This window comes from Rhinolophus hipposideros (genome assembly GCF_964194185.1).
Source record: "Rhinolophus hipposideros genome assembly, chromosome: X".
Taxonomy (NCBI): domain Eukaryota; kingdom Metazoa; phylum Chordata; class Mammalia; order Chiroptera; family Rhinolophidae; genus Rhinolophus; species Rhinolophus hipposideros.
Genome location: NC_138046.1, coordinates 18,070,059 through 18,094,496, shown reverse-complemented (window position 1 = coordinate 18,094,496; position 24,438 = coordinate 18,070,059). Strand labels below are relative to the sequence as shown.

At 37.7% G+C, this 24,438-nt stretch overlaps 1 protein-coding gene and 1 pseudogene across 13 annotated transcripts in view; one reads left to right on the top strand and one right to left on the bottom strand.

The window, feature by feature from the left end:
* Nucleotides 1–24,438, bottom strand: part of FGF13 (fibroblast growth factor 13) — a 521,106-nt gene that overhangs the window by 324,039 nt on the left and 172,629 nt on the right. The window lies entirely within an intron of this gene.
* On the top strand, nt 22,380–22,961 carry LOC308494568 (rRNA-processing protein FCF1 homolog; annotated as a pseudogene). Its single transcript has one exon. The product of its transcript is annotated as an rRNA-processing protein FCF1 homolog (transcript).

Genomic DNA, 24,438 nt, shown 5'->3' with positions numbered 1-24,438 from the left:
CTCCTACTTTCAATAATTATACTATGGTAGTACAAGAAGTTAAAATTAGGTAAAACTGAGTAAAAGGTAAATGGGAACTCTATACTAATTCAGCCACATTTCAGTAAGCTTAAAATTATTTCAAAGTAAAAAGTTGAAAATAGCCCCTCATTGCCATCGGATCTATTTCATCCAAAGTGAACACCTTAAGGAATGAAGCAGTTTTCCCCATCTATGCTTAATGAAAATGTGTCTCTGAAACAATAGAATACTCAGGCTCAAACTCTAGTGACTGGTTAACCATCACACCTGAATATCACCCCTTCTAGAAGTTCTTTCCCGTCATGATGACGAATAAAGAACAGAGGCATGGGAACCAGTTAAACGAAAGTCTCACTCTTATGCACATCACAGCTGTATGGCCTGAAGTGTCTTAATCTCTCAGAGGCTAACTTTCCACATCTATCAAATGAAGATAAATCCCACTTTGTCATAAGGTGTAATAAGGATTAAATGACATCCTGTGTTGTCATAAGGATTAAATGACTTAAGGTCTAAAAGTGCCTCTATCAGTATCAGGAACTTAGTAGATGCTTAATAAGTAATAACTACTGTTTTCATTATTGTTCTTATCATGCCAGTTCAAATGACCTTTCTTCTCAGGATCAATGCATGTAAAATGATTGAAACTATTTCTAGGGATTAGAGATATGATGATTTTCCTCCTCTATCACAATAGAGACTACCGGATTGCAGAAATAAGATACAGCCCCTTCAGTCTTGTTCTTGTTTGTCTTAGCTCAGGCTGCTATAGGAAAAGACCATAGACTACTGGGTGTCTTAAACAACAGACATTCCGTATCCTAGCGGTTGGGCAGCCAAGATCAGGATACTAACGTGGACAGATTCTGGGGACAGTTCTCTGCCTAGCTTGCAGAGGGCTTCCTTCTCACTATGTCCTCAATGGGCAGAGAAAGAGAAAGCTCTGTTCTCTTCCTCATCAGGACACTAATCCCATCAAGGGAGCCAACCCTCAGGACCTCATCTAAACCTAATTAACTCTCAAAGGCTCCACCTCCAAATAGCATCACTTCAGTGACTAGGGCTTCAACATATGAATTGGGGTTGGGGGGAGCATACACATTCAGTCTACAGCATTGTTGTTTTCAATTTTCAAATACCATTTTCCTTGGTAGATGTGATTTCAAGTTTTGAAAATAAAAACATTTTAAACACATAATTCTTATATTAGAAAAGTAGACTTATTATTTCATGATGCATTCTCTTATACTTCTCCTATACATACAATCTGTATACATAGATATGGTGAATTATACTGAACCTATAGCGTTTTTTCCCTTAGCATTTGCATCAATATACTCGTACTTATACACTTGTTTAGAAAACATTGGGAACGTAACACTTTTTAATCATGCTTAATATTTCACCAGAGCAAGTATTATAGTACTAACCAACCCTCTAATGTTGCGTCTTGTATGATTTACTTGCCCATCATTCTGATAAACAATGTTATAATATGCTGCAAGATGCATAAACAAGGACCTCTACCTTTGAGACCATGTCCTTATATCCATAAATATTCTTTCACAAAATGCTTTTAACAATCGTATTATATTTTATCATGTGTTCCATTTTCTTCATTAACTTCCTATTATTGGATGGCAGGTTGTACCTAACATTTTGCTATGAGAAATAACCCTGCAACAAACTTCCTTGAAAAAATGGTTTTATGCACATCATCGATCCTTTATTTAAAATGAATTCTGAAAGGTGGAATTGTTAGATCAAAGGCTTCAGAGCTTTTTCACGTTTTGCTACATACTGCCAAGTTGTCCTCAAAAAGGGAGCATGATTAAAATTCTCACTAGAAGGATATGAAAATGCCCACTTCCCTGTACATTTAACAACATAATCTTATTTTTTTTTAATGTCTGCTATTTTAATACAAAGAATATATTTGACTGGCATTAACTTTTGTTTTTTTAGTTACGCTAAACATTTTTGTTTCTTATTAAATGTGAATTACTTCACCTTATGAGTGGGTTTGAAAAATATCATCTAAGTGATAAGTAGCTTATTATTTTGAAACAAGCAATATAGGAAAAGGGTAGAAAAGGCATTCTTATCGCTTTCTCTATTTATGTAAATAAAGAAGTTGATTTTCAGAGAGTCAAAGCAATTTTCCGAAGCTTAGTGACAGATCAGAACTTCTAGCCTTCTTTCTGTTCCCTTCTGATCCTGATGCTGCTAAGTAAACGCGGAGCTGATAAACAACCTAAGCTTTTCCAAATGAAACTAAATATGTAACATACATAATTGAGTTATGGAGTTGGCCCACCCTTTACTCTCCTCTCGTCTTTCCCTGCTAGCATTATCTTGGCAAAACAGCAAAGGGAGGAGGTAAGCAAGGCAGCTGGACTTGGGAGTTCTCCCAAGCATAACTAGAACATATTTTATTCACTTCAGCATTTGGATCCACTACAGTACTTGAGATGACAGTCTGTGAGGTGCCTCGGGGCCAATCACATGGCTTCCCTACCGATGTCCTATCTAGGTTGGTCCAGCCTTCCTGGTCCCAGCATGTCTCCAGTTTGCCTTTTGTATGAACATCCAAAAAGAAATGGGCCACTCAAGGGAGAGTGGCTTTCTCCCATACCACAAAAATATGCTCCTAAATTAATTTTAGTTTTTGTATTTTTAAGAAAGATGCAAATGCACTAATTCCTTCCAGTCAAAGTCACATTTTGTTTTATGTCTTTCCAACCTATTCATTTCCTTCCTTCACACCAAATACTAAATACTGACCACTGTGGTAAATAATTCAGCATTCTGTCCAATGACTTAATGCTAAATAACTACTCGTTTTACTATAGCAGGTATATGACAGAGATGTATTATAGAGAGAATATATTATGTATATATACACATACATATATATGTACTATTTGTACAAACACACTAAGCGGTCATTTCGTTGTATACATAAAGGCACTAACATGGGTCTACAGGTAGAGAAGAAGGAAGTAGCATTAATTCAGACACTACTATGTGCTAAGAACTATAACTATATTATCTCATTTAATCTTTGAAGTCACCCTTTAAACGGGACAAGATGATGCTGAACTGGAACTCACATTTTCACAGCTCAGGTTACATCCAATCACAGTAAATGGTTTCAATAATTCTGCATCAGGGAACTTCACCTTGGGCTGTGTTAATTCAGGATGGTTCGAAGGAGAGACAAGTACATTGAACTCATTACAGAATCAAGAGCCAAGATGTGTCATTTCTTCTCAGCCTCCCTGATGATGTTTTGCAATGGACATCAGTGGCTGGATCCCTGTGCAAAACTGAGGCCCAAGGGATGTCCCCAACTCTTTAATCTTCCAGATTGCATCAAATGTCTCTAGTAAAGCTGCATTAAACTAAATTGACTTTGGAGGGTCTTCCTCAGTGGAGATGAGTAGTAAATCAAACTCTTTAAAATGTATGATCTCAACTCTACCAAATGTTTCAAGTAATACAGCAGGGGAATTACCAGCACTATGAGGCCAGGGAAATCTGCAGTGAAGACAACTAGATCAAATTCATTAGACGACCAACCTCAGTAAGACAGAAACATTGGACTGGGTCTTTGAGGCCAAAGAGAATCCATTACTGATAATCTCAGGGACTTTCCCATCCATATTTGCTATTTTTTAACTTTCTAAAACAGCTTTCTTAAGATATAATTCACATACCACATAACTCATCTTTAAAGTGGATAATTCAATTATTTTAGTATAATTATAGAATTCTCCAAACATCAAAACAATCAATTTTGGAACATGTTCATCACCACACAAGAAAAACAAAATCCTTCAGTAGTTCAACCCACTCACCATTTTCCCCCCACATACACCCTCCCATCCCTGGGCACACACTGATATATTTTCTGTATCTATAGATTTGCTTATTCTAGACATGTCATGTAAATGGAATGATGTAATAATTCTCACAAACATGGAACTTGGAAATGTAGCCATTTTACCTTCTTATAAAGAAGGAAGTGGGGGCTCAAAGAAATTAAATGATTTGCCCATGGTCACATAGGAGGCAAGTGGTGGAGCCAGAAAACAAAGCAGGGTGTGCTTAGATCTAAAGTCAATGCTATTTTTGTCTTTCCATCCTAATCCTTCCAGAAGACCTGGATTCTAGCCCTGCCTTAGCCACTATTTTGCTTTGTGAAATGGAATGATTTATCACATACTTTGGATGTTTGATAGAAAAGATTTGGTGACGGTATGTCTACAGTTATTCAGAGACAGAGCTCCTGGATTGAGCAACTGGATGGATGATGATTCCATTTATTGAAATGGGTAAAAATTGAAGGGAAAGGTAGGTCAAGAGAGACACATTAAATAAAAGCCAAAGTAATATTACAGAAAATAAAATCAAATATTCACATTATGAAGGCCGCCAAAGGCAATAATCAAAGACCGAAACAAGGAAAAGAAGACAGAAAAGATAAAAGATATGAAGGACGGAATTAATTTATGCATAATAGGAATTCCTAATGAAAAATCCAGAATTGGAATACAAACAATAATCAATAATATAACTGAGGATCACTTTCCTTAGCTGAAGAAAAAGCTGAGCATATTGCTAAGCTGAGTTCCCAAAATTCCAGGCAAAACCAGTGAAGAGATGGACACCTACATAAACATGGAGTGTATGTGTGCAAATGCACATAAGCGTGAGCACTTATGTGTCTCTGTAAAATCCTGAAAGAATCCAATGTAGAAAAAAAAACAGGTCAATTGAAACACATCAGGCTGGCCTTCTCTGGGGATGTTTGCTTTTTATTTATCCTTCTAAAATATAGTAATGCTCAATTTTTATTTAGGAAAAACTAACAATTCAATGGCCAAAAAGTTATGGAATAAAAGAACTAACAACCATCGTTACATTGTTAAAAACTATCATGTTCTGTTTAGCCTGGAGAAGCAATACAGAGTAATGAAAAACCATTAAACTAGGTACCCTAAGATCTGGCTAGTACTGTGGTAATATAAAATAAAAATCATTCAACCTCCTTACGGCTTGGTTCATTCCTATTTCATAGCAATATAATTAAAACGCGTTCTCAAATCTTTGCAAGAAGGAAAACATATGATGATTTTTTACTTATTTAGAATTACAAATTCAAAAGTACAATCAGCAAAATAGTTTTCACTTTCCATTCTTAAAGTGGTTCAGCTCTGTCCTTTCCTTCTAAACAGAGATTTGTACTTGAAACAGCACGACCACAGGAGACATAAAAATCCCCTCCTTCTTTCTCTTTTCAATGTGGCACCAACATAGCTACAAACATCTCCTTTCCCAAAACAGTAGGAACTCACTTGACAATCTAGGTCCTCCAGAATTTGGTCCCATACTGCTTAGTATATAATATCACATCCTTCTCCAGAGTGAAGCTGATAGAATTCCTTTACATTATTGATGCCAGATCTACTCTCCATCTCCCATTCTATAATATGTGGCCTGCTTCATGCCCACTCTGGTTCCTTAGTTAAATGGAGTTAGGATAGCATTGAGGAAGAGAGCAATGGTAAGTGAGCTTAAATTCCACCTCTGCTATAAAGTTTTCCCCAAAGGCTATAACCATCATTGAAATTCTATAATGCAGGATTCCAGTCAAGATAGCACAGTAGGTAAACACTATGCTCACTTACTCCCACAATAACCTCAAAATTACAACTAAACTACAGAATAATCATCATTGAGAATTGCCTGAAGTCTAGCTGAACAGAAGTCTTATAAGTAAGAATATATAGAAGAAGCCATGTCAAAACTGACAGTAGGGATGGATATGTGGAATAGGCTAGTCCCACACGCGAGTGTTGCAGTTAAAAATCAGGAGAGATGTTCACTGTGGATGTATCCCCTGAGGAGCAAAGGGTCCCAGCCCCACACCAGGCCCCCAAGCAAAGGGTTCCAGTGACGAGAAGTACCCATAACTTCTGGCTGTGAAAACCAGTGGAGATTGTGGCTGAGTGAGACAGAGGGCTGCTGGAGTCCCAAAAGTTCCTCATAAAGGGCCCAGCCAAGAACTCACTCAATGACAGACTAACGTGCTCTGAGCTATCGCAACGAGACAGTAGCTCAAAAGGTGCCAAGTACATACAGGGAGGAATTGAATTTTCTGGCATCAGGGTAACGGTTAGAGGGGCAACTTTCTCCCAGACAAAAGTACAGACAAAAGCCATGGCTCCTTTGTTAAGCCCTTCCCCATCCCAGGATGCAGATACTGGCAGCTGCCATATCTGAGTCTCCAGTACCCTGGCTACCATACTTTGTTCACTCTGACCTGGCTACCACAGTCCGTTCACCCTGACCTGGTTAATAACTAGGGCCACACCCCACACAACTGGTGTTCCCAGCCAAGCCCCTCCCTTCCAGTGGCATTATACCAAAAAAACAAAACAAAACAGTAAAATGAGGACACAAAGAAACATGTCCTGAATAAAAGAACGAAACAATACTCTAGAAAAAGAACTAAACAAAATGGAGGCAAGCAACATACCAGATGCAGAGTTCAAAACGCTGTTTATAAGGAAACTCAATGAACTCAGTGAAAACTTCAGCAGAGATGGAAAACATAAAAAGAGAGATAGAAAACATTAAAAAAGAACCAGTCAGAAATGAAGAGTACAATAATTGAAATGAGGAATACATTAGAGAGAATCAACAGTAGATTAGATAAAGCAGAGGATCAAATCAGCAATACAGAAGTTAAGGGAGCAGAAAACACAATCACAACAGCCAAAAGAACAAAGAATCAAAACAAACAAACAAACAAAAAGGCTATTTTAAGGGGCCTCTGGGTCAACATTAAGAATACCAGTATTCACATTGTAGGGGCACCAGAAGGAGAAGAGTCAGAGCAAGGAATTCAAAATCTGAAAAAATAATGACTCTGAACTATCCTAACCCGGGTAAGGAAATTGGCATATAAGCCCAGGAAGCAAAAAGAGACCCAAGCAAGTTGATGCCAAAGAGGCCCACACAAAAACACATTATAATTAAAACAGCAAAGGTTAAAAGTCAAGGAGAGAATCTTTAAAAAGCAGCAAGACAAAGGCAGTATTTTACCTACAAAGAAGCTCCAGTAAGAATGTCAGCTGATATTTTCACCACAGAAACTTAGAAGTTTAGACAGGATTGCAATGAAATATTCAAAGTAATGAAAAGCTAGGACCTACAACCAAGATTACTTGACCCAAAGCTATCATTTAGAATCCAGGGACAGATAAAGAGCTTCCCAGACAATAAAAACCTAAAGGAGTTCATCACCACCAAACCAGTATTATAAGAAATGTTAAAGGGACTTCTTTAAGAAGAAAGAAGATGAAAAATATGAATACTGAAATGGCAATAACTACATATACAACGATAATTACTTTATGTTAATTACATCATTATTCACAATAGCCAAGATATGGAAGCACCTTCTGTGTCCATCAATAAATGAATGGATCAAGAAGAGGTGGTACATACATACAATGGAATATTGCTCAACTATAAAAAAGAAAAAAATCCTGCCATCTACTACAACAGGGATGGACCTAGGAGGTATTATGCTAAGTGAAATAAGTCAGACAGAGAAAGTCAAATACCATATGATTTCATTTATATGTGGGATCTAAGGAACAACATAAAGGACCAAAAAAAAAAAATAGAAACAGATTCAGATTCAGAGAACATTTTCATGATTGCCAGAAGTGGGGGGTAGAGGGGGCATAGATGAAAAAGAGGAAGGGATTCAGAAGCACAGATTGGTAGTTACAAAATACCTAACTGAAAATAAGCCCTAGCATTATTTATCAGGATGACATCCCCTGAACATAAGTCCGAATGCATCTTTTGGAGCAAAAATTAATATAAAACCCGGTCTTATTTTCGGGGAAACAACGGTAGTCATGAGGATGTATAGTGTAAGGAATACAGTCAACAATATTGTAATAACTGTATAGTTCAGACGGGTACTCAAATTCTGAGGGTGATCACTTTTTTAAGTTGTATAAATGTGTAATCACTACGTCGTACATCTGAAACTTATGTTGCATGTCAACTAAACAATTTGTTTCTGTTCTATTTACTATTTTAAGTATATTTGATTGTATGCCAGAGTCCAGTTTAATTCCCTCGGTGGTCAGGTGTATGGAAGTATAATGTCCAAAAAGAGCTTGTGATGACATGAGAAAATTTTCATAGGACAATAAGGTAAAAACAAATCAAGATATAATATTACATCCTATGCATGATCTCAACTACAAAAAATGTACAGAGAAGAATGAAACACTTTATTGTGAAATGTTGGCAGTGATTATGACTTGGTGATAGAATTTTCTTTAAAATAATAGGTAATATAAATCAGAAATAATTCTCATTCCTACAAAGACCAGACATTACATTTATAAGATAAAAATGATGCTATATTTCATGAGATGAATATTAGGTTTCCATCCCTTCATGTTGTAATACTTCTAAAAGTAAGTTCTTGTTTCAGACCTAATTTTTTATTAATTGTATTAGAAATAAAGAGGTTTATTAAATGATTACATATAAAATGTACCTCTAATGTAGTACTATAGCCTAAAAATAAGAAACACAAAAATGGCATATTTACAAGGGGGAAAATGTTAACACAAAATGTTAACAACACAATTGTGTTGTTAAGTCCACAATTACAGCAGAAGAATTTTTAAATCTCTCAGAAAGTAACAAATCAATCAGGCAAAAAATTAATATCCTCATAGAAGATTTGAACTACATAATTAACAAGCTTCATCTAATTGAACCGTATAGAACTATGCACCCAGTGATTAGAGAATACACAATCCTTTCAAGCACATGTAGGACATAATAGAAATCTGATCACATATTGGCCACGAGGGAACTCTCAAAAATTCCAAAGATATGCTTTAAACAAGAACACAAACTCTTTTCAAAATCCCAAGATCCAATAACAGAGGGTAGGTAACAAAGGAGAGGGGAGGGAGTGAGGAAAGGAGGAGGGAAAGATACATACTCGACAGTGTGTTTAGCAATTGAAATAATAATTGAATTAATTCATAGGTCAAAGAAAATATTGTAAAGTGATTTAAGACATTTTAAATAGAGTAAGCACTTAAAAGGTAAATACTTAAAAAACAGCTGCTCTATCAACTTTGAATTCCACTGACGTGAATGACTGAGAACTGATTGTCTTAGGAGAGATAAGTGATGCCTTGTGTTCCTCCAAATACCAAAGAAGATCTACGATAAAGTTTCTGAAGAAAACAACACTCAGAATGTTTGAAGATTCGGGGACGTAGACGGGATAAGTGATGAAAAAGATGGGAGGTTAACCAGGCAGGGATGAGACAGGAGCCAACAAGAGAATGCAGAAGCAGAACCAATAGATATTAAGTTATTCTTGGTAGGAAGGAAGGGACTGTTTTCTTCTAAGATGTAATGGGGGGGAGGGAAATGATGTTTATGAAAAGAAGCAAAGAAAGGACTTCAGTTACGTAAACAGGGCAATAACCCACCTTTGGCTTCTAAAGTCATTTCTAGTAATGTACTTTAAAGTTCATGTTTTCTGTATATTTATTCTTGTATTCTTCTTTGGTCACACAAAGCAAAGCCATTTTCTCATGTGACTGTCTTAAATCTAGTTAAAATTTAAAAAGAACTCATCCTCTTCCAATATTTTCCCTTCTGTCTGCTTCCCTCTACTCAGTCAAGTTCTTCTTCTCTTTCATTATATACTCCTCCAACCCAGCTGTTATCATTTCCTCCACTGCACTCATTTTCTGTAAATTGTTGATGGTATGAGCATTTGTCATCCATGTGTTACAGATGGTGACTTTGTAGCAAAAGTGAAACACATTCAACTACACTCAACCACCAGGAGCACCCAAAATATATCTGCCAAGTCCCCGACCCAAAGATGCTACTTAGCAGGGAAAATACTTCCCACCCAAGTCCCAGGAGGGAGTGCCTGCAATGGTCTTATTAGGCTGATACACGTGCAACATATATGAGGTTCACCAAATGCAGCAAGCTTACACTTCTGTGCTTTGAAATGAATTGTACATTTTTGCAGCGGAACACTTTTCCAGTAGCTGTATGCTTTCAAGTGACAGCGCTTATCAGTTCTAAGTCAAGCAATATTCCAAGCACTTCATATCAGTCCCTCGTCATACAAACCATGAGATTGTCATTATAATGATCCTTTACAGATGAAGAAATGGGGAAAAGATTTACAAAATAGTGAGATTAGAGCATAAAAGCAAACTATTCTGAAGTCAAAATAAAGGATTGGTGTATTGGCAATAATAACACTCTAAAGCCCTCTGCTCTAAATCAGAGAACATTAATCTTCTATAAAGGGCCAGGAGGTAAATATTTTAGGCATTCCAGGCTGTATAGTCTCTGAGGCAACTACTGAATTAAGCCATAGGAGCATGAAAGCAGCCATAGACAGTACATAAAGAAATAGGGGAGACTGTACTGCACACTTTATTAATGGACAATGAAATTTAAATTTCATGTAATTTTTACATATCACAGAATATCATTCCTTAGATGTTTTTCATCATTTAAAACTGTGAAAAAACATTCTTAGCTTATGAGCCATACAAAACCAAAGGGAGGGGCGGCCAGTTAGCTCAGCTGGTCAGTGCACAGTGCTCATAACACCAAGGTCGCTGGTTCAATTCGTACGTGGGACACAGTGCTGTGCCCTCCATAACTAGATTGAAAAGAACAACTTGACTTGGAGGTGAGCTGTGCCCTCCACAACTAGACTGAAAACAAAAACTTGACGTGGAGCTGATAGGTTCTGGAAAAACACACTGTTCCCCAATAAAAATTTTTAAAAAACAAACAAAGGAAGACTGGATTTGGCCCATTGGCTGGAATTTGTTAACCCTGGTGTTACCAAGAACACGTCTGATAACAAATCCACTGCACCATAATCACAAGGTTACATTTGATTTTAAGTGTAAATTGTAAAAAAAAAAAAAGAGAGAGAGAGAGGGAGAGAGAGAAAGAAAGAGATAGAGGCAGAGACACACAGAGAGAGAAAGGTAGAAAGAAAGGCCAATAGGAAGGCAGGAAGAAAAAAAAGAGAAAATAAAGGGAGAGGGAAGGAGTGAGGAAGGAGGGGTGAACACACTTTGATCTAGCTATTTCTATGAATTTATGTAAGAAATCATGAATGTGTGCAAGATTAATCTCTTCTCCAGTATGTTCATACCAGCATAATTTATATTCCCAAAAAGATGGGGGAAAAAATCAAAACCAATAAACAGCATGAGGAAATTGGTTAAATAAATACAGCACATCAATGGAATACTACATTGAACATCATTTTGTGGAAGAGTATTAATGACATTTGATCACATTCACAAGACAATCAAGAAAAAATACAACATGTTACTATGCTCTGATTTTTGCTAAAAAGCATATAGATATAAAAACTGATGGAATAATATGCATCAAAATGTTAACAATGAACATCTCTTGTTGGTGAGAATGACAGTGCTTTTTCTTTTTTCTTTGTTTTTCTGTATTTTTTGTGTTTTATGTTTTTTACAATGAATACGTCTTATTTTAATAATCAGGAAAAAATGTCTACCTACCTCCAACCCAGTCAAGTAATGCTATAAAACTTCTGAAAAGTTTCTAAAAGTTATTCCTGCTTTTAAACACTTTTTGCACAGGTGCATGAAAAAAAAAATTTTTTTCCCCTGATGGGCTGGTTCGTCTGTTCCTCAGTGAACCCACAGAAGATCACCAGATACATAGAGCCATGCCAGTAATCAATAGGAAATTAGTAATCAATTCAATCCACACATATTACAACAAACAGTATCTTGACCAGAATGGAAGCCCCTTTTAAAGACTGTTGCAAAGCAAACAATTAAGATATTGCATTCAATTTATAACCCTACGGGGATATTTTTAGGTCACTGACTATCTAAAAACTGGGTGGCAAATATGGGCAGATCCACCCCCTCAAAAACTTTCCCACATTAACTAACAATACATTCCTAGTCAATTCCATCGATGCTTCATACCAGGAATATCACAATCCTGAATACCTCCCTTAAATTCTCCTTGAAATAAGGCAGGGGCCCAAATAAATGAATAGAAGACATTTAAAGCAACCAAAAAATAGTGTATTATGGAATATATGATGTCCTCAAGACCTCACCGGTCAGAGATGAAGCTATATCCAAGCAAATTGTCACCCTGCTAAGAAATAATGACAAAGTACTAAGCCCTGACTCAAGTTTTCGACACCAAGAGCTCACCCACGACTCAAAGAACTGCAAAGAAGTACCATAAACTGTATTAAAATTGTAAGACTCAATATACACCAATAACAAAAAGGTGAACATAAGTCATGTTTGACTTCTGCAATTATTAAGAGATACTCAAAGTGGTAACCATCAGCATAATTTTAATATGGGTTTTTCCTTTCTTTAAATGTGGATACATTTTTCTTGGCACCCTCTGTATATAAATGACATACATTTTATTTGTGAAAATATAAATATATTTCACCCTAAAGTAAGAAGAGCCACAGATGTGTTGGTATAAAGGGCCATAGCTTAATCATTAAAAATGGGAATAGTAACATTACCCTCAAAATATTATGATGATGAAATGAAATAAAGGTGCCAGAGTGACCAGAACAGTGCCTGGCACAAAGCAAGTTGCATGATAAATGTTTGTTGGATTTAAATCTAAAGTCATTGAGTCTCCTTGCCATTGAACAATTGGTCAGTTGGAAAAACACACAGTGAGTCAAGGCAAGTAAAGCATTATTAGTTTAACAAATTGTCTGGTGTACTCAGATTAAGGCCAAAGGTTAGTATCCCTTGGCACATTCAAAGGATGACATGGCAGCCCATTGTTTATGGGGGGAAGCCCAGTGGTGGCCTCCATTCTTCTCTCCATCATTCCTGCCAGCAACACGGTGAGAACCAATGGCAGCAGAGAGGTGGGAGAGCTGGAGCTTGAATTCCTGTGGCTGACTGGCTGGCCTGGGAAACATTTGCTGTTGCTCCAACCAGTGTTGAGGCAACATTCTCCTCCCCCAACTACCACCCAGCGAACCTTGGCACACCCCTTTACAAAGCTGCCAAACACCAGCATAAAGAAAACCAGTGGCAGATGGACTGGATCTTGATTTTTGCAAGCAGTTATTTTGGCATCATGCAGCCAGTCTTTCAGTGCTTCTCCTCCCCAAGATTAATGAGGTCACCATGGGAGTTTGTAAATAGACACAGGAGGTGACACTGCCACATTTCTTTAGCTCTTCTTTTTTGGCTGTCAAGTGAAATTACTCAGTGTGGAGGTAGTAGTGCCCAAGGCAATCACGAATTTAGCACACATTACACATATCCATTGCATCTCTTCTACTGTTGTGCCATTGAAGTGGCATTTGATTGTATTGGGAAAATATTTGTTTTTATGTAAGCTTCCTTAGACTTCATAAAATGTACTGTCACTTACAATCTAATTGATACAGAGATGTTTACATAATGTGACAGTGATCTCTTTGAATTCAGGAGGGGCATGAATGTATAACACTTTTCCATAATAGGATACAGGGCTGGTTGGTTTGTTTTTACATTGGCTTAAATATATAAACATTTTAAAACTTACTTACACAGCAAATACACTATATGATGTAGGAAACTTTTCATCCAAAGCAACAGAACACACTGCACATTATCTTTCATGAGTGCTAAAGACTCATTTATGAGTCTTTAAATTTCTCAAGGCATTTATCTGCCTAAACATAATCTCATTCATAGTTTGCATGGATTCCCTTTGCATCCAAAGGAACACACTGATGGTGACATTTAAAAAATACAATGCCAATTAACACTTATGCTTCTTTTGTTCAAAACACAGACAGGTTTCTTTCAAGTCAAGTTTGCACTCAATAGTGATAGGCCATAAATAGAGCTGTATCTTTCAACATGCTAAATAAAAGGCTCAGGGCCTTTTGTACCCTTTGTTTAATGTCACTGTAAATAAACAGGCAAAAAAATGCAGGCAGACTAAGAATGAAAGGACAATGCAAAACTCAGAGGGAAAGAACTGAGGAATCAACATGCTTCTCTTCTTCCAGGCCAGTGATTTCGGCTCAAATTTTTGAAACAACATCAGAAAGTGTCACAATACAGTACATACACTTATTTTTGACAAATTGAGCATTTCTACCTGCTTTCAAAACAATGGACAATACCCAAAATATATAAAGCAGACAATATAAATCACACAGAACCCCTCCAACCAGAGGTGACTGTCAATATTTAAACACAGATCTCTCCAGTTTTATTTGTCTAGAGGTGAGTGAGTCAATACAAATACATATCTCCCCCCAAATCACATCAAGCAGCTGAGATCACAATGTGTATAGACTTTTTATATATCAACATTACACTACAAATGTTTTCAAATATCACTAAATATCTTTCTAAACATAATTTTTAATATTGATATATAAAACTCCATCATCTAGATATACTAAATTAAAAATAACATTTAAGAAAGAACAATAGTATTCAGGCAACTTTAGATTGGGATGGGGAAATTTGAGGCTCAGGAGTGGTGACAACAGTCACAAAAACAAATATACTAATTTTTGACTTTAATTTTGCAATTTTATCAAATGAGTTGGGAATCACAAGCATTGAGGCAAAAGGGAAACAGATATTTGTGCATTAGGACAAACAAAGACCCAATGATGATATACTAAGCTTCATGTCATCCTGTCTTTTGTTACAGGTCCCGAGAAGGTCCACACTATATTTCTTTTAAGTTTAGGCTGCAATTGAAGAGTGTGTGTGTGTGTGTGTGTGTGTGTGTGTGTGTGTGCTCTGCAATGAGGAGGGGGTGTGATGACAGAAGAGTTTGATCAAAGAAGTTCTCCTTTAATCTGTTTCATATGCATTGGGCTCATGGGTAGCATTTTTGGAGTGAAACAAGGTTCTGCTGCCAAATACTTAAATGCATACATAAATACATACACACACAAAACTAAATTAAATCAAATTTTGAAAAACACTGCTGTAGGAGAATAAAACCTGGTACTTGGGAGTTTATGGATTAGGTTTATATCACAGCTCAATCATGTCAGCAACTATATGATGGTAATAAAATCATGTTTTCTTTTGACATGTCAAATTTTCTTATCTATAAAGGACAAAATATTCATCTCACTGGATTATTACATATAGCAATCAGTAATACACATACACACAAAAACACATACTCAAGCACTAGGGATCTCGTGCACAGTAGATACTTCTTATATGCCAGCTGAGGCTGAATTTGCCTGCTTCGTGGTCCTCAGAAAAGTTGAAATTAGAAGAGCATCATCATAAAGCTAAGTTCCCAGATTCAGTGTAAGTATAATACAGCACATAAGTTAAACATCATCACCAGTTAGCACAATGGTTTAGAACCGCGTTTTGCCAACTTTTCCTGTAAAGATCAGATAGTAAATATTTTTGACTTTCTATACCATACCCCCTGTCACAAATATTCAACTCTGCCACTGTCATGTGAAACCACTGATGGGCCATACATAAACAAGTGTGCAAGTTCCAATAAAACATTACACACAACAATAGGTGTTCCGCCTGCAGGCTCTAAATTGCCAACCCTTGTTTCGACAGTTGTGTGAGGTCAGCTGGGTAAGTAATTTGGGGAAAACACTGCACAAAATTCTGTATAGAACTTGTCGTTAGAAAAGAATATACGAACTTAGGTACCAAGGAGTTGAGTAGGAGAGACATAAGGGATAGTCTTGCCCCAATGGTCTAACGCCAATCACAAGTGATTTTGGAATGGAGGGTTAAGGCTCATCAACTTGAGTCAATGGCAACCAACATGGCCCCTCTTACTAGGAAAAAACATGTCTCTTAATAATCCTACCAAATATCCTGCTAGTAAGTTCGTATAATTCACCTTTGTTCGGTATGTGTGTGCCTGCCCCACCTCCATGGGTGATTTGGCATTCTTCTCACTTGTCTACAGCTGTTTTTTTTTAAAAAAAAAGAACATACACACACACAAAAACAAAAACAAAAAAAAACAACAACAAACAAACAAAAACAAAACCCTCACAACAAACCAAACTGGAGGATCCAAAGAAAAAGTTCCTATATTGTCTCACAGTTCTGTGGATTAACTGGACTAAGCTAAGAACTTTAACTTGGGGTCTCTCCTGCAGGTGCAGTAAAGCGGCAAATGAAGTCCTGTAAAGATTCACCTGGGCTGGACGTCCAAGATGGCTTTTTCATTCATTCACATGTCTGGTGCACCTCAGCAGCAATGCTCAGACCTCCCTCTCTCCACATGGCCTGTTGATATTTGAGCTTCATCAAGCACAGTGGAGTTAGGATAGCTGGACTTATGTATCACCCAGTACCTAGCTTCTCCCAGAATGAGCATTTCAAGACACACAAACTGATGTTGCAAGACTTCTTATAATCCAGCCTAGCAAATCACGCAGAGTCACGTCCACCACACTGCACTGGTCACAAGCCAGCCCAGGTTAACAGGGAGGGCCGAATACAAGCAAAGATGGTTCATTGGGATGCGATCTTTGAAGCTTAGCTACCACAGGTGCATCAGAAGGGATCCATTTGGAAGATCAAGTTGTTGGAAAAGCACATGGTTGATGTATTTAAAATTCTGAAGCCAAATCAGATCACAAATTCGAAGCTTATGTTATCTACTCATAAATGTGTGATTCCCTAGACTACTTGGCTGGAGAACGCAACATATCAGAAGTTTTGGTCAAAGTCTCCTCACCTTCTTAAGGAACAAGCAGAGCCACTTTACAAGAAAGATGTACATCACATAAACAAAATAAAGGACAAAAATCATATGATTCTATCAATTGATGCAGAAAAAGCATTTGATAAGATACAACATCCATTTATGATTAAAACACTTACTAAAATTGGTATAGAAGGAAAATACCTCAACATAATAAAGGCCATATACGACAAGCCCTCATCTAACCTCATAATTAATGGTGAAAAGCTGAAGCCCTTTGCTCTACGTTCAGGAACACGACAAGGTTGTCCCCTATCACCTCTGCTTTTCAACATAGTGTTGGAAGTCCTCGCCAGAGCTATCAGGCAAGAGAAAGAAATAAAAGGCATCCAAATTGGGAATGAAGAAGTTAAATTGTCACTCTTTGCAGATGACATGATGCTATACATAGAAAACCCTAAAGACTCCACCAAAAAGCTATTAGAAACAATCAATGAATATAGTAAAGTTGCTGGCTACAAAATCAACGTACAAAAGTCCATTGCTTTCCTATATACCAACAATGAAATCTCAGAAAAAGAGATAGAAAAAACAATTCCTTTTGCAATTGCAGCTAAAAGAATAAAATACCTAGGAATAAACTTAACCAAGGATGTGAAGGATTTATATGCTGAAAACTATAAGACATTTTTGAAAGAAATTGAAGAAGACACAAAGAAATGGAAAGACATTCCGTGCTCATGGATTGGAAGAATCAACATAGTTAAAATGGCCATATTACCCAAAGCCATATACAGATTTAATGCAATCCCCATTAAAATCCCAATGGCATTTTTTAAAGAAATAAAACAAAAAATCATCAGATTTGTTTGGAACCACAAAAGACCCCGAATAGCCAAAGCAATATTAAAAAAAAAAGAACAATACTGGAGGTATCACACTCCCTGATTTTTCCTTGTACTACAGGGCTACAATAATCAAAACAGCTTGGTATTGGCGGAAAAACAGACACATAGACCAATGGAATAGAATTGAGAACCCAGAAATAAAACCATATAAATATGGACAGATAATTTTTGACAAAGAAGCTAAAAACATACGATGGAGGAAAGACAGCCTCTTCAATAAATGGTGCTGGCAGAATTGGATAGCTACGTGCAAAAGAATGAAACTGGACTGCTATCTGTCACCATGTACCAAAATTAATTCAAAATGGATCAAAGACTTAAGCATAAGCCCTGACACAATAAACTGCATCGAAGAAAACATAGGTACTAAACTTATGGATCTTGGGTTCAAAGAGCATTTTATGAATTTGACTCCAAAGGCAATGGAAGTAAAAACTAAAATAAACAAATGGGATTATATGAAATTGAAAAGCTTCTGCACAGCAAAAGAAACTATTGACAAAATAATGAGGCAACCAACTGAATGGGAGAAGATTTTCGCAAACAGTTCCTCTGATAAGGGGCTAATATCCAAAATATACAAGGAACTCATGAAACTCAACAACAAAAAAACAAACAACCCAATTGAAAAATGGACAGAGGACCTGAAGAGACATTTCTCCAAAGAGGATATACAAATGGCAAATAGACATATGAAAAAATGCTCAACATCGCTAATCATCAGAGAAATGCAAATGAAAACCACAATGAGATATCACCTCACCCCAGTCAGAATGGCTTTCATCAACAAAACAAATAGTAACAAGTGTTGGAGAGGATGTGGAGAAAAAGGAACTCTCATACACTGTTGGTGGGAATGCAGACTGGTGCAGCCGCTATGGAAGGCAGTGTGGAGGTTCCTCAAGAAATTACGAATAGAATTACCATATGACCCAGCAATCGCTCTCCTGGGTATCTACCCCAAAAATATAAAAGCATTTCTCTATAGAGACACGTGTACGCCAATGTTCATTGCAGCTTTGTTTACGGTGGCCAAGACATGGAAACAACCAAAATGTCCTTCGATAGATGAATGGATAAAGAAGTTGTGGTACATATACACAATGGAATACTATTCTTTGTTAAGGAAAGATGATATAGGAACATTTGTGACAACATGGATGGATCTCGAGAGAATAATGCTAAGTGAAACAAGTCAGACAGAAAAAGCAGAGAACCCTATGATTTCACTGATATGTGGTATATAAACCAAAAAGAACAAGACAAACAAATGAGAAACAAAAACTCATAGACACAGACAATAATTTAGTGGTTACCAGAGGGTAAGGGGGTGGGTGGTGGGTGATGAGGGTAAAGGAGATCAAATATATGGTGATGGAAGGAGAACTGACTCTGGGTGGTGAACACACAATGGGATTTATAGACGATATAATACAGAATTGTACACCTGAAATCTATGTAAATTTACTAACAATTGTCACCCCAATAAAATTAATTAAAAAAAAAAAAAGAAAGATGTAAAATCTCTTCAAAGAAGCTAAGGATATTTTTAAAGACATTTTTTAAAGCTGATCTTTGAGGTAAAAACCAATTATGGCCCAAGCTTCTAGTCACAAAACCTATTTAAGGGTAAATCCAAAGCAAAAAGATAAGTTTCTGGATTATTCAATAAAACATAGCAGAAAGCATAAACCAACAGGGAATCTCAGAATTACAAGGGACATGAGAGAGCATGTAATTCAATTTCCTGAACAAGGCAGATGCCCTTTTATCAATAAGATTTAGGGAGCTGACATTTCATTTTGAACAACTGCTCTACACCATGATAAATGACTTGCGCGCATGAACTCCTCACAACAAACCAAGGGGTCATTATCGAGTAGGGAACATCATTATACCCATTTTCCAGATAAGGAAATTGAGGCTCAGATAAGTAAAGTGATTTGACCAAGGAAACATATGTAGAAATTGGCAGCAATCGCATCTCAAGTCTGTGGTGGTTGATGCTACATCCAGCGCTTTTTCACACTATGCCACTCAACCCCTTTGGCCAGCCAACATCTGTACAGCTCTCATGAACTAGATTTTCCAATATTGGACATTTGTAATGATCAAGAGAAGAATAACATGCTTCCTTGGTGTACATTTAAACCAACAACATGTGTGGTCAATCAAAAGAAGACTTTACTGTAGGGACTCTTAATCTCAGTGTGTGTCCGGGTTTCAATGACACCAACACCTTGAAAGAATATGTAAATTGTACTATTAACATTCATTTTTCATGGCAACAGGTCTCCAACTTTGATCAAGTTCTCAAAAAAACAACAACGATGCATGCAAAAGTTTACAAGCAAACAATCTATGAAGAACGCAGAGTCGTTCCCAATGGGAGCGGACTAGATGCCTATTCATAACAGTCATCAAATATGGACCCTGATCTTCACAAGTTCATATTCCACTTGGAGAGAGAGAAAACGCATCTATGCAATCAGAGCACATACACAAGAATATAATTCCCAATGAACAGGTCCCTACCCCTCTATGGATATGTAATAGGGGTGGAGCAGATTGCTTTTCCTGCTAATTGTACTGACCACAGAATCATTTCTTTCAATGAACTCTCATGCTGATGCCAAAGGTGAGATGTAGATAAAAACAGAACTTCTGTGGTTGAAGCAATGATACGTTGTCCACAGCCTTTTCCATGCAGCCTTTCGTTTGTAGCATCTGTCATCAACCTCCTCCCTATAAAGCCCTTGACACCCCTCCAAAGTATACCTCTAGGTTCTTGGAAAGACAGTTTGCAACCCACCAAGTATAATAGTAAGGAACGTCTCTGCGAGTCCATTTACTTTTAGGCTTCCTTATACCTCTATGTCTCTATACAGATGTTCAACTTACAATGGTTCACCTTAAAATTTTTAACTTTGCAATGGTGTGAAAGCAATACGCATTCAGGAGAAATCGTACGTCAAATTTTGAATTTTGATCTTTTCCTGGGCTAGTGATATGCGATATGGGGTACAATATTATCTCAATACTAGGCGGTGGCAGCGAGCAACAGCTCCCAGACAGCCATCCAATCATAAGGGTGAACATCCGAAACCCTACACTGTACTGTCTTGCCAGTGTTTTTGTTGTCTATTGTGTTCTGAGCATGTTGTATGTAGGCTAGGTTAACTAATGATGTTCAGGAAATTAGGCGTCTTAAATGCATTTTTTTTTTTTTTTTTTTTTTTTGTTGAGAGCCCACTGGCCCATGTGGGAATCGAACCCGCAGCCTTCGGAGTTAGGAGCACGGAGCTCTAACCGCTTGCGCCACCGGGCCCGGCCCTTAAATGCATTTTTGACTTATGATTTAATCAACCTATGATGGCTTATTAGGATGAAACCCCATTGTAAGTTGAGGAGCATTTGTATTGTTTCTAAGTACCAAAAGAGCATAAAGCGTATTCCCAACTCGGTTGCCCAGAGAAGGTTTTAGAGACTATGTGTAAATGAGTAAGGGAAAGAGAAGAAGCCTCAGTGCCAGAGACAAAGGAGGAGTTGGCTGGGACACTGGGAGGCACAGGTAGGAAGCAAGACATCAGCCCGAGCTACTGAGTAGTCACTGAGTAGTGGAAGGAATTTTGATACATCAGTAGCAGCATGTGGGAGCTCACGTTTGCACTTTGCAGCTCATTGCGACCTGCTCTGCTGGGGTCTAAATGACAGCAGGCACCAAAACTGAAATAGATGGATGTTTCTTCACTCATTTCTCGACCACCTTCCTGCTTCAGGTTAACGTTGCAATCTCAGGACACAGACCGCACACATTTCAAAAGAACAGAGGATGCAACCCCATTGGACTTCAATGGACTTTCTGTTCTTCTTTGAAATTTGTGGTACCAAGGAAGAATCGTGCTTATTTGTCAGCTCGGCTTTTCTCAGCCTGGTGAAATAATTAGAAGACCACAGTCAGAGTATCTGATATTATACCCATGAAGAAATGCAGCTGAAACTCAGGGGCTAATTTGGAGAGATTTGTGGGCCTTATTTTTCCCCTCAGCTCTGGAGGGAAACTCCCACTTTGTATTTGGGTTACATCAAAACACAGCAAAATTAGAGTTTCTGGCAGTTATAGCTTTATTAAACAAATCAGTTGTATTTGGAAAGGTAAGTTACGAGACACTCTATTTCTATATCTTTGGGTTGCAGAAGGGTACTCTGCAAATAAGTAATGTTAATAATAGCAATCAAAATGTTCACAATTATCCACAAATTGAGAAATGGAAAAGCCAGAACATTCATACTTATCTGGATGGAGTATATCTTTTTTGACATTTGAATTTAACAGTCCTGTATCAATCATCTACTTAGGCATGAGATAATTTCCAACAGATGGAAATGAGGCTTACATTACTGTTCCCATTTTAGAGATAAAGAAATCAAAGCTCAAGGGGATCAGCCAACTTGCCCAAAGTAACACCAGTAGGAAGTAGAAAGTTATGAAATGTTGACTACAGGTTGGTGATTCTGGAAGAAACAAGATTGCAACCTGAATAGGGGGAAACAATTTCAGGAATCTAAATTCTGGTAATGAAAACACACACACACACACACACACAAAAAAAAAACAAAAACAAAAAAAAAACAGGAAAGTATGCGACCATGAAGCGAATGCTTAGTCTCAGATATCCGAGGCTTAAACAAAAGTATAGATTAAAACATAAAATGAAAGAAAAAAAAAGATCCCAGTGCACTCAAAAAAAAGAGAAGTCCTCCAACACACTTTCTGCTTATTCTTCCAGGATAACACACAGCTTGACCCACCTTACCACATCCTGGTTGATACCAACTTTATCAACTTTTCCATGAAAGCCAAACCAGACTTAGTGCAGTCAATGATGGGCTGTCTGTATGCCACGTGTATCCCTTGGACAACGGACGGGGTAATGGCTGAAACTAAGAAATTGGGGCAAAAGTATCGAGTGGCTCTAAGGATTGCCAAGAATCTGAGATTTGAACGATTACCATGCACACACACAGGAATTGCTGCAGATGACTGCTTAGTACGGACAGTAACTCAGCACAAGTGTTACACTGTGGCAACTGTCCACCGGGAGGGACCTTAAACTAACAATCAAGAAGATCCCTGCAGCTCCCATCACGGACATTTCTAACCCCAGCTACATTGAAAGGGTACCAGATGATTATGGAGCCCCACGGTTCTAATTCTTAAAAAGACAAAGTTCCTCTGCTTTCCTTCAACCAATTTTCTCTGTTGCCAGTTTATGAAACATCTACAGCGTGAATTATGATTCCACTCACACATTTGCTCTGTTATGAGCTGAGTATGGTTAAAGACACTCACTTTTTCAGGTTGTTTTGAAAATTGTATTTTTATATCATCTTCAAATTTTTTGCATCTTTTTTTGTAAATCCGAAGGAGGAGGAAGAGGAGAAAGTAAAGGAGGAGGAATAAAGGAAAAAAAGGAGGAAGAAGAGGAAGAGGAAAAGGAAGAGGAAGAGGGAGGAGGAGGAAACATTGAAACCAAGTTCAAAGCTCTTTCCAATATGCATTGCTATTTTCTTACAGGGAAATACAAAAAAATCTTAATGGCAAAAAAAGAAAGAAAAAGAAAAGAAAAGCCAAGTAAACAAACATGGCATTTCAGGACATCCACCCCCATGCTTCCACTCCGAACTGTCATAACTCAGGCACCCTCTACTTCATGACCAAAGGACTGCAGCACAGGGCTAAGCCCCAGAAGCTCCTTCGAGTTGTTGAAATAGGAAATCATCTCAGAAGCATTCAAGCTATCCACTAACACGACCTTTTGTTGCATAGAGCAAGTGTGAAGTAAAAGTGAAAATTAGTTTGCAATGAGCCATTTCTCTCCATTGCCACATGTCTTTATTTTCGCTGACAAATATCTAAAGAACAGGGAAAAGTAACGTCCAGTGATACAGTCCTCACGCCACTTGACCTTCTGCCTTCACTCACTGAGTGATTATGGCTGTTCTGCTTCCAAAATGACTTCAGCATCCTCAATATTTACCAAGCGTCTCTCAAACATGGAAATACACACATTACAATCACAACAGATAATTCCATTTACTGAGTTCTTACTCTGTGCTAGCCGCTATAAGGGCAGTGCTAGATATTTCAGTCACAGATTATTCAGTTGTGGAGACCTACAGTCTAGAAAGGGAGACAGACATTAGTTGGCTCGTCACCATTCAGTGAGAGAAGTGGCCCACTAGAAAAGTAGCCACAACGTGGAAAGAAGGAGTCTGGAAACTCAGGGAAAATTTATAGTAGGAAGTGACACCTAAGGTGAAACAAGGAAAGAATGAGAGGGGAGTCAGCTAGGTGAATGGGGTAAGGAGGAAGAGAATATGATCCCAACAGAGGGAAGAGCATGTGTGAGGGCCCAGGTGCAAGATAGAGAATGTTCTAGAAACTGAAAGAAGTACATTAAGACTGAAGTAAGAGGGGCAGTGGTAAACGGATTGAGAACTGAAGAGTTAAACAAGGGACCGTTTTTAGAGGGCTTTATAGGCCGCGGTGCCTTGAGTGCAGTGGGAAGCCACTATTGCCCATGGCTTTTGGTTCATTCTCCAAGACTCACAGGTGGCAAAGGCATATTTCAAGTGTCGCAAAGAATGGGTTTATTTTTACAAATATTCGCTTTGTTATTTCTACTCC